Genomic DNA, 10,308 nt, shown 5'->3' on the forward strand with positions numbered 1-10,308 from the left:
TTAATTCAAATAATTATCTCTTGTACGAAAAAAGGAACATTTCTAGTGTCTGACCTCTGAAGTGGTTGCAATGTGTTGTTTTTCTTTAGCAAATAGATCCATCCTATTCCGTGAGTGCTTATCCAGCACCTACACTGTACAAGTCTCCATGTCCCACTGTTGGGGGATTCAAAGATGACTTGTTCCCCCCATGGCTTGCAAGGAGCTTGCTGCCCAGTGAGAAAGGCAGGAAGACAGCTACCCCAAAGCAAAGCCAAGCACTCGGAGGGTTATCGACTACAGACAGCTGCTGCTGCCCCACAGACTGGGGCATTAGGGGACGTGCCATGGGGAGGGATGGTGTTATCTGGGCCTCAAAGAGGGAGCAGGATTTAGAGGGGCAGAGAAGGGAATGCTGGTTCAGCAGCATCAAGTTGCTGGTGTTTTCGAACAAAGGTAAGTGGTCAGCTGCACACAGGGAATAATGGTAGGACACAGATGTGATTATTCAAACTGGGTTGGGAGAACCTGACACAGCAGTTCAGGAGACCAGACATTTTCCAAAAGACAGTGGGATGCTGCCATGCTCATTTCGGCTTCATTATCCCTTTTGGAAGAATTGATCCACTATGTCCTTTACTGGAGGTCCTCATTTTTAGGAGATGGTGTTGATAAATTTTGGAGTGAAGTCTGATGATGTCTGAAATTTATTCCCAAGTAGTCCAACAAAAACTGTTACATGCCGAGAGAGAGACACACACACAACGAGACAAGGCATCAACAAATGTCAAATCCAGGGACAAACCCAGGGGAAGGGTATGTGGGTGTTCATTTTACTGTTTTCGCTTTTCTAGAAGTTTGCTAGTTCTAGAGACTAGTTGGTAATACCTGCCCAGCTCTGCAGCTATCCTGGGTCTTGGGATTTAGCTCTCCTAGCAAACACTCTGCTCTAACTAATGATCCCCACTCTACTACCTACGAGCCAAGGGGCCCCAGCAAGACACTGAAGCCACCTGCCCACGGGTTTCAGCATCTGTGTAACAAATGCAATGGGAGGGTCTGCTGGCCCACGTGGCGCTGTGGAAGATTAAGGAGAGAGCCAGCATCTGAGGCATTTGATGTGGAGCCTGACCCATGTAATGGCTCAGAAAATGACTTGATTATCATAACCACTGATACTATGTTAAGCTTTCTGCTTAAACCTTACCGAGTCCTATTTCTGCCCAGCGCAAGTGATCACTCCTACAGGCTCAGGGGGCTTGCTGACAGCTCTGCAGATGCCCTGTTCTCCCAGAGGGCTGAATGGTCACACAGCATCCTGCAGTAGAAAATAACAGCATTATCAACAATAGCCAAACTATCGGGAGAGTTCAGTTGTCCAACGACAGACAAATGGATAAAGACAATGTGGTTGGTATATGTACACCATGGGGTCTCACTCCGCCATCAAAAAGAGTGAAATCTTGCCTTTTGCAACAACATGGATGGAACTAGAGAGTATTATGCTAGGTGAAATAAGTCGGAGCAAGACAAATACCCTATGATCTGGCTTATACGTGGGATTTAAGAAAACAGATGAACATACGGGAAAAGGAAAAAGAAAAAAAGGAGAAATGGAAAGAAGCCATGGGAGACTCTTAATGATGGAGAACAAACTGAGGGTTGCCGGAGAGAGGTGGACGGGGGAGAGCCTGGATGGGTGACGGGCGTTAAGGAGGCACTTGTTACGATAGGCGCCGGGTGTTGTATGTGAGTGAGAAATCACTGGATTCTACTCCAGAAACCAAAACTGCACTGTATGTCAACTACCTAAAATGTAAATTGGAAGAAAAAAAAAAAAAACACTCTGTGGGCCCCAATTTGTATATTGTAAGGACCTCTCAAATTATACTGGGAGCAGAGTTTGAATATTCAGATTAAATGTCACTATCTTCAACGGGATAATCATTTGATTAAAAAATTTTTTTAATTCAAGGAAGAGATGGAACAGTACTGTTCTCTCAGCTGTACCAACAACACCACTGTCCTTCTCAGGTTTTATGCTCTATACAAATGAAACATTTTGGTGTGACAATAAATTTTCACCAACGGGACATAAGTGATTTGAAGACAGCGAGAAAAGCTTAAACATCACTTTTCCCTGGAGTATTCTGGTCTTCTCTCTGCACTTGTCCCAGTAAAAATGGCTTTACACAGAAACAAGAGGCCTCCTGCACTTTACAGAGCACATTCAAGAGCTCTCGCTCAACTAATTACGAGCAAACTTAAAAATTTGGCAAATATGAATAATTGAACTTGAATGTTGGTGACTGTGAATGCCCATACACGTGTACATATGCCTGAAGGACTGAGCAAAATAAAACGAGAGTGACTTAGTGCCTACGTTAGCATTTGCATGGCTGCATTGCCCCATGAGAACGGAGCTCATGCTCTGCAGGTACTACGTGATGGGAGTAGCCAACCAACATGCTTCGGTGCAGCTGTACATGGGGTCTGGACCTCCACAGGCTCTTACTCATTTTCTCTAGGTCAAATAGATTTTAGTCTTAGGACAGTTTTAGATTTATAGAAAAACTGGGAAGACGGGACAGGCAGTTACCATATACCTCGTATCCGTGTCCCTGATGAGTAACATCTCATAGAATTCTGGCCCATTTGTTATGGTTAACCAACCAATATTGATATATTACTATTAACTTATTTCCCTACCTTATTCAGATTTCCTTTGGTTTCACCTAACGTCTTTTTTCCATTCCAGGCTCCCACAGGATGTTTAATTGTCTTGTCTCCTCGGGCTTGTCTTGAGTGCAGCAGCTCCCTCAGATGTCCCTTGTTTTTGATGACCTTGACAGTTTTGAGAACTCCACATCTTGTTATGGCTTCACTTTTCAGACTTCCTATAAGCAGTAGCCTCCAGCATCGCTAAACATTGTTAAAAGTGCTTTAATAGCCTTTGCAAAGGACATGAAATATCATGTCAGAGCAACTACGATAGTTACACTTTGAAAATGTGCTTGTGGTTAATAATAGATTAGAACGTTTTATGCAAACTGCTTCTTGGTAATTAGATATTTGAGATGTTTTGTAGAACTCCAATTTTTATTTTACTTAAAATTACAATTTACTCCAATTATAAACATAATCCAGTTATATAGGATCGGTTGGGTAGCTATTATACATTGTGGGCATAATTACAACTATCCTGCATGTATGCCCCCCTCATTCTGTAAAAATATAACAATTGCCAGAAAGCCATAGTTGGAGGGAAATTCTTCGAGGCAAGAGCTGATCTGTCTCTTTGCTTCCAGGTCACAAAACCCCAAACCCCAATGCCTATGTCAAGGGCTTTTTGCCCTAAACCCAGCTCTTAGGTCTTTGGCAATCCACAGGTCTGATTCTTCCAATTATTTAAAAATATATTCTGAGCAGTTTTCTGGACCAAGTACTTGGCACGGGTAGGACAAATACCTGTCTGTGCCCTCACAAGTCAGTCTGGCCAAGGAAGTGGACTTGCAGCAGATAAATCACTCAGGACTTGGCCCCCCATATGTTGGGGGAGTCTCCAGTCTTTCTTTTTCCTTCTCTGGTATTTCTGATGCTAACCTGTCACTCACGGGTTGGTCTGTCTGTGTACATGCTGCGTTGCTCAGATCCCTGCTCGTGGCTCTCCTCAGCCCACCTGGTCATGGATCAGCCCCATTCTTGTCCATCTTGCTGCTCAGTTTTGCAAGCAGTTTTCCCACCTGCCCACCTTGTTGACCAAGCCCCAATGCCTGGCCTGCAATGAGCCACCAGACTGCATTAGTGGCAGATTAGACACTGCAGAAGAAAGAGTGGGGGAAGACATGGCGATCAAAACTATCCAAAATAAAACAGAGCAAAGAAGTCTGCAAAATTTAATAATCAGTGAGCTACTGGAAATTTTCAAGTGCCCTATTATATATGTGTAATTGGAGTCTGCAAAGAAGAATAGAAAGAGGAAGAGATAGAAAAAAACATTTGAAGAAATAATGGCCAATCTTTAAAAAACTTCCAACAAAGTAGATTGCAGAGCAAAGAACATTATTAGAAATAAAGTTATATCAAAATGATATAGGGATTACTTCATCAAGAGTACATAACAGTCTTAAACATTTATGTACCTAATAAGAGAGTTTCAAAATATATGAAGCAAAAACTGACAGAACTAGGAAGAGAAATAGAAAAAATCAAACCTGTCCGAGATTTCAACTTTCCTTTCCAATCACTACAAGAACAAAGAGAGAGAAAATCAGTAAGGAAATCTAAAATTAATTTTGATTTTAGGGGCGCCTGGGTGGCTCAGTGGGTTAAAGCCTCTGCCTTCGGCTCAGGTCATGATCCCAGGGTCCTGGGATTGAGCCCCGCATCGAGCTCTCTGCTCAGCAGGGAGCCTGCTTCCTCCTCTCTCTCTCTGCCTGCCTCTCTGCCTACTTGTGATCTCTGTCTGTCAAATAAATAAATAAAATCTTTATAAAAAAAATTTTGATTTTAATATAGCCAATTCAGTCTTCTTATAATCAGTATAAATATACCTTTTACTACCCTAATCCTTTTAACTTATTCCCGTCTTTATATTTAAAGTAGATTGTTAATATGCAGCAGAGTTGAAGAAAGTATATTATCATAGAGACTGTTATCAACCAGATTGACATAATCAAAAATTTAAGAATACTGCATCCAACATTAACAGAACACACATCCTTTACAAGGACGCACAGAAAGTTTACCAACATTAAGCAAATTCTGAGATATAAAAAAAAAAGTCTTAATACATGTTAAGGGATTCAGTTTATGCAAACTATATTATTTTACTACAGTGGTATTAAATATATTCTAAATATTTGGAAACTAAATAACATTTCTTCAAATAACCAGTGGATTAAAGAAGAAATTTAAAAATTAGAAGTATTTTAAAATAGTATTTTAAAAATAAAAACATAGTATTTTGAAACGATCTGGAAATACAACACGCGAATATTTGTGGAATGCAGCCAATGCTACAATTTGAGGGAAATTTGTAGTCCTGAATGTCTACATTAGAAGAGAAGAAAAACCACAATATATGGCTGCAGGTTCTACCTTCATAAAATTTTAAAAATAGAGCAACTCAAACCCAAAGAGAGCAGAAGAAAATAAATAATGCAGATCAGAGTGGAAGCCAATGAAATATAAAAAAGGAAATTGAAAGAGGAAATCAATGAACCCAAAAGCTGGTTATTCATGAAAATTAATAAAATTGATAAATGCTTAACCAGGTTGATCAGGAAAAAAAAAAAGAGCAGACAAAAATTACCAATAACAGGCTTGTAATAAATGGCACCACAACATATTTTACAGATATTTAAAAAAAAAGGAAACAGTATAAACAACTTTATGCCGGTACATTTAACACTGAGATGAAATGGATAAATTTCTTGAAAAGCCTAAAAATTATCAAAGCCCACTGAGAAGTCATATTTGTAGTTATTTGTAATTAAAAATCTGCCAGAGAAATGCCATATGTTTCACTTATATATGGAATCTAAAAAACTAAAACAAATAAACAAACATATTTAAAAAGGAGAAATAGACACCGTAAATACAGAGTATAAACTGGTTGCCAGAGGGAAAATGGGTGGAGGTTGGAAAAAATGGGTGAAGGAGGTAGGGGATACAGGCTTTCAGTTATGGAGTAAGTCATGGGAATTATGGTATAGTGTCAATGGAATCGCAGTAGTGTCGTATGGCGATGGTGATAATTGTGGAGAGCATGGTACAACTTAGAGAGTGGTGAATCACTCTGTTGTACGCCCAAAACTAATGCAACATTATGTGTTGACTATGCTTCAATTAAATATTTTTTAAAAAATAAAGGAAAAAGAAAAACCCTAGGCCCAAATGACATCAATGATGATCAACCAATCATTTCAGGAAAATATAACACGAATTTTATAAAACTGTTCCAGAAAATTATGTAGGAAAGACTAATCCCTAATTTGTTCTATGAATTTAGCTTTTCCATGCAGCCAAAACTATACCAAGAAAAGAAAACGATACACTAATACCTCTAATGAACACATATGCAAAAAAATAAAGTATTATGAGAAGTGGAGTTTTTATCCCAGAAATGCAATATTGAGTTAACAATGGAAAATCAATGAATATAATTCAATACATTATCATACTATTTAAAAAAGAACCACCATATGATTGTCTCAGTAGATGCAGAAACAGTATGTGACAAAATCTAACATGTATTCCTTTCTTAAAAATTTTTCAATAGTCTAGGAAAAGAAGGAACTTCCTCAATCTGATAAACAATACTTAATAGTGGAAGAAAGAACTCACCACTTTTATTCAACATTGTTGTGGAAGTTCTAGTCAGTGCAAGAATAAATGGAAGTGATCTAAATTGGAAACAAAGATGTAAAAGTTATCCTTAATTATGAACAACATGATAATCTATGTACATAATGTTATAGAATACTGTAATTGACAAGTGAGTTTTGTAAGATTACAGGATACAATTAGTCTACAAAATGCACATTGTATAAAATGTATATGAAATAATTAATATATGGGGTACAGATTAATCTTAAAAATTGATTGTAATGTTAATAAGAAACCATGATAAGTAGACATTTTAAAATAGTATTTTAAAAACAAAAACATAGTATTTTGAAACCATCTGGAAATACAACATGCTAAGATTTGTGGAATGCAACATTTTTCCCTCGTTCTAGTCTTCTTTGCAGACTCTAATTACACATATATAATAGGGCACTTGAAAATTACCATGATAGGTAACCAACAACAGCATCAACGGCATGAAATACTGAGGAATAAATCTGACACAAGAGTTCAAGACCCTCACACTGAAAGCCGTAAAAGTGGAGGACATTAGAGACCCACATAGCAGAGAGATGCACCTCACCCATGGGTGGAGAACTCAGTATCATCAAGTTGTAACTCCTCCAAACCAATCTGTAGATTCAACACAATCCCCGCTAAAATTCTAGCAGGCATTTTTGGAGGGGTAGAAATTGAAAAGTTTATTCTAAAATTATATGGAAATTGCAAAAGCCCTAGCATAGACAAAACAACAACTGGATGATTAGCATTCACAGCTGCTTTATTTGTAACATCCCCAAACCTGAACTCAGCGTTCGGAAGATGAATGGGGAGACAGACAACAGTTTAACCACACAGTGGAATACTACTGAGCAATATAGAAGGATGGTCTACGGGTACATACAGCAAAGTGGATGAATCTCAAAGGAATTATGCTGAGTGACAGAAGCCACATACCAAAGAGTGAATACTGTATGATGCCATTTGTGTAAAATTCTAGAAAATGAACACATTTTGTCGTGACCGGACGTAGATCAGAGTTGTCTGAAGACAGGAGGGAGACACTAAGGACAAAGAGGGTGGAAGGGATTACAGGAAAACCCAAGGAAACTTTTGGGGGTCAGGACATGTTCTACTTTGATTGTGTTGATGGTCTCATGGGTGTCGTGTAGGAAGATCAAGCCGTATCAGGTTGTAAATTTGAGTAGGTGCAATTGACGGTATGTAAGTTATACTCCACCAAAGACATAAAAAATGCCACCTGCGTTTATGCTGTGCCCAGTAGTGCCTATGCTTTAAAAATTACATCACCTCTAGGTACAAATCATGTAAAGAGATGCTTTTGCAATGTTTATCCTGATGCTTATTAATAAATGGGCAATTAAGTAAGTTCTGGTCCATATTTGTCTTGAAATATTATGCAGCTTTTTTAAAAGATTGAGCTGAATCTCCAGCAGCTGGTAGCTAATGTACCAAGTGTGTTGCTAAGTGAGAAAACCAAGATGTAGATGTGTGCATGCAAATTTGTTCTCCTTTTGTGAAATAATGACCAAGCTCATGTCACATGACTCTGTGTGTTGGAGGGGGAGGGGTATTGCTAATATCGGTTTCAAGTTCCAGAAAGAGGGAGAGGAGGGAAAAGCAGAGATAAACAAAAATAAAGTCTACAATTTTTTAAAAGAGGCTCAAGTTAGTTTGGATACTAACCCACATAAATTTTAAAATATGAAGTAATCGGGAAAATTTGCATGACAATACTTGAAGATATTAGGGCACGATGAGCGGGGATTTTTAGCTGTGGAAATGGTCTCAGATTTTTTTCAGTATTCCTTATAGCTTAGAGACACATAACGACATTTCTGAAATGGTGCAATCCTGGAATATAATTCAAGGATTTGGAAAGGGGTTGGGAGAGACAAAGCAGGCTTGGGAACACATTGATAATTACTGAAGCTGGGTGATGGGGTTAGGGAGCTTCTCGAATACTATATTGGTTCATTTGTTTCACAATAAAATGATTAAAAACTGCCATTTCTGGTCTGACACATAAGGAGGCTGGAAGTTGTTACATCTATTCTCACCACAAGAAGGAAGCTGAACAAAGTATTCCTGAATCCATCAGAGACCCAAGGTCACGGGACAAACTGCTGCCCCCGAAACTGGAGAGAAAGACAGGCGGACGCTGAGAATCACAGCTTCCTGGCACTGACGCTCAGGAGGTGACACATGGCTGGAACCAGGCGGAGTAAGAAAACCTACATTGTGATGGTCAAATCACAGGCCACGGAGGCTCCAGGGACACAGACTTCAAGATTAAAAATTCCTGGGGGACCCAATTGTAGGGGAGTACTGCACTTGTAGGAATTTTACCTCTAGGAACCCTACCATGTTCTCAGGGTGTACATCAGAGAATAAAACAAACAATCAAAAACAAAAAACCCACTGCTGGCTGGGGTAAGGGAAAAGCAATCATCCTGAAAATGAACTTTGAGAGCATTCTACTGCCCTCAAGCAGAGCCTGAAGACCTTGGGGTTCACCCCAGCTTCACCGGCCTAGGGGAAGGGAAATACCGGACTCTGACCCCTTGTAGTCTTCCCGCTCCCGCTGAAGAGGGGAGAGCAGAACGAAACTGAGCAGCACTTGTGGGGACAGGGACTCGCAAAAGACCGAGACCCAAGCACGGACTGCAGGACTTCCTGCCCCATACCTCACCACCGCATCCCTGGGCTCCTTCTAAGCACGGGAAGAACCGCGCATCTCAGCCCTCACTGGAGAAGACATCTCTAGAGAATCCCGAAGACCCAGGGGGACAAGAACGGACACCAAAGGAAAGTAGCCGGTGACACCTGCCGCAAAGGCCGTCTGCGAGGCCCAACACCTGACAAGATCCACGGGGGCCTCACGCCAGAGGGCACCTGCCTCGCCTCCTCGCCCCCAGGACAGTCTGTCTGCCTTTCAACAAAAAGACTGAACGCGACCTAAACCGCACAGAAGCGAGAGGAGGCACACTAAAAGCGTACACGGGCATGGACGGGCATGGACGCAGAGCCCATGCGTCTCCCGGTTTCGCAGCTCCCACCCGGTGCCAGCCTCCTTCCCGTCCTGACGCCAGCCCTCCTCTGCTGCAAACGCAGCATCTCTCCTTCCCTCCCCTGGCCCCGTAGGTCCGGAAATCCCGAGCACGACTCCTCCCCTGGACACCCTCCCCGAAATCTGGCTGTACTCGCCAGCCAGCCGCAAAGGCTCGGCGCACACGACTCCTTCTTGGGGGGCGGGGATCCCCTCTTATCCACCTCAGCCCGCCCGACCCAGCCAGAAGGGTCCGCTTCAGCCGAGACCCTCGGTCCTTTCCCGCCTCTCCCATCCGCATCCCACGCTCCAAGTGTGCTTCCGGCGAGGGTGCCCGAGGGAGGGCCACACTCTCACCTGAGGTGACCTTGGACACACCACTTACTTGCCCTAAGTCGCACTCACTTCAAAATGAAAAAAAAAAAAACTCTCCTAGTTATCATTACCTCAGGATTGCTGGGTCAGGTCCTCTGTGAAGAACGTACCAACCCATACGCAGATGTATTCACAGCCAGAGTGCTTGTGGAGAAATCTTGAATCTTTAATTCCGTTTCCATGCATTTGTCTTTGTCCTCAAGCTCTTTCCAGGGAGAGCCCCGCCGTTGCTTTCTTTGTGGGCACCGAGCAACTTGTCCTATAACGTGGGCTTCACCAGGGCCCAGTGAATGCCTCCCAGGACCAAGCACAGGTACCACTTCTGCAGCTGGGGACCACGGGCGTGCGATCCTGTCCCTGTCTGAGCAGCGACGTTTGTCATCACGTACTGTGGGTGGAAGTCTCTGCGAACAAAATCCATCGCGGTCACTGACGTACCATCTCGTTGTTTCCTCCAGTGTTTCGTGTTGCTGTCCAAGCAAAGCAGCATGAAGGGGCTTTTCTATTTTTTAAATCCACGTATGAAGTGAAAA

Source organism: Mustela putorius, unplaced genomic scaffold (assembly GCF_011764305.1).
Source record: "Mustela putorius furo isolate JIRA1106 unplaced genomic scaffold, ASM1176430v1.1 tig00003909_pilon_pilon_pilon, whole genome shotgun sequence".
In the NCBI taxonomy this organism is placed as follows: Eukaryota; Metazoa; Chordata; class Mammalia; order Carnivora; family Mustelidae; genus Mustela; species Mustela putorius.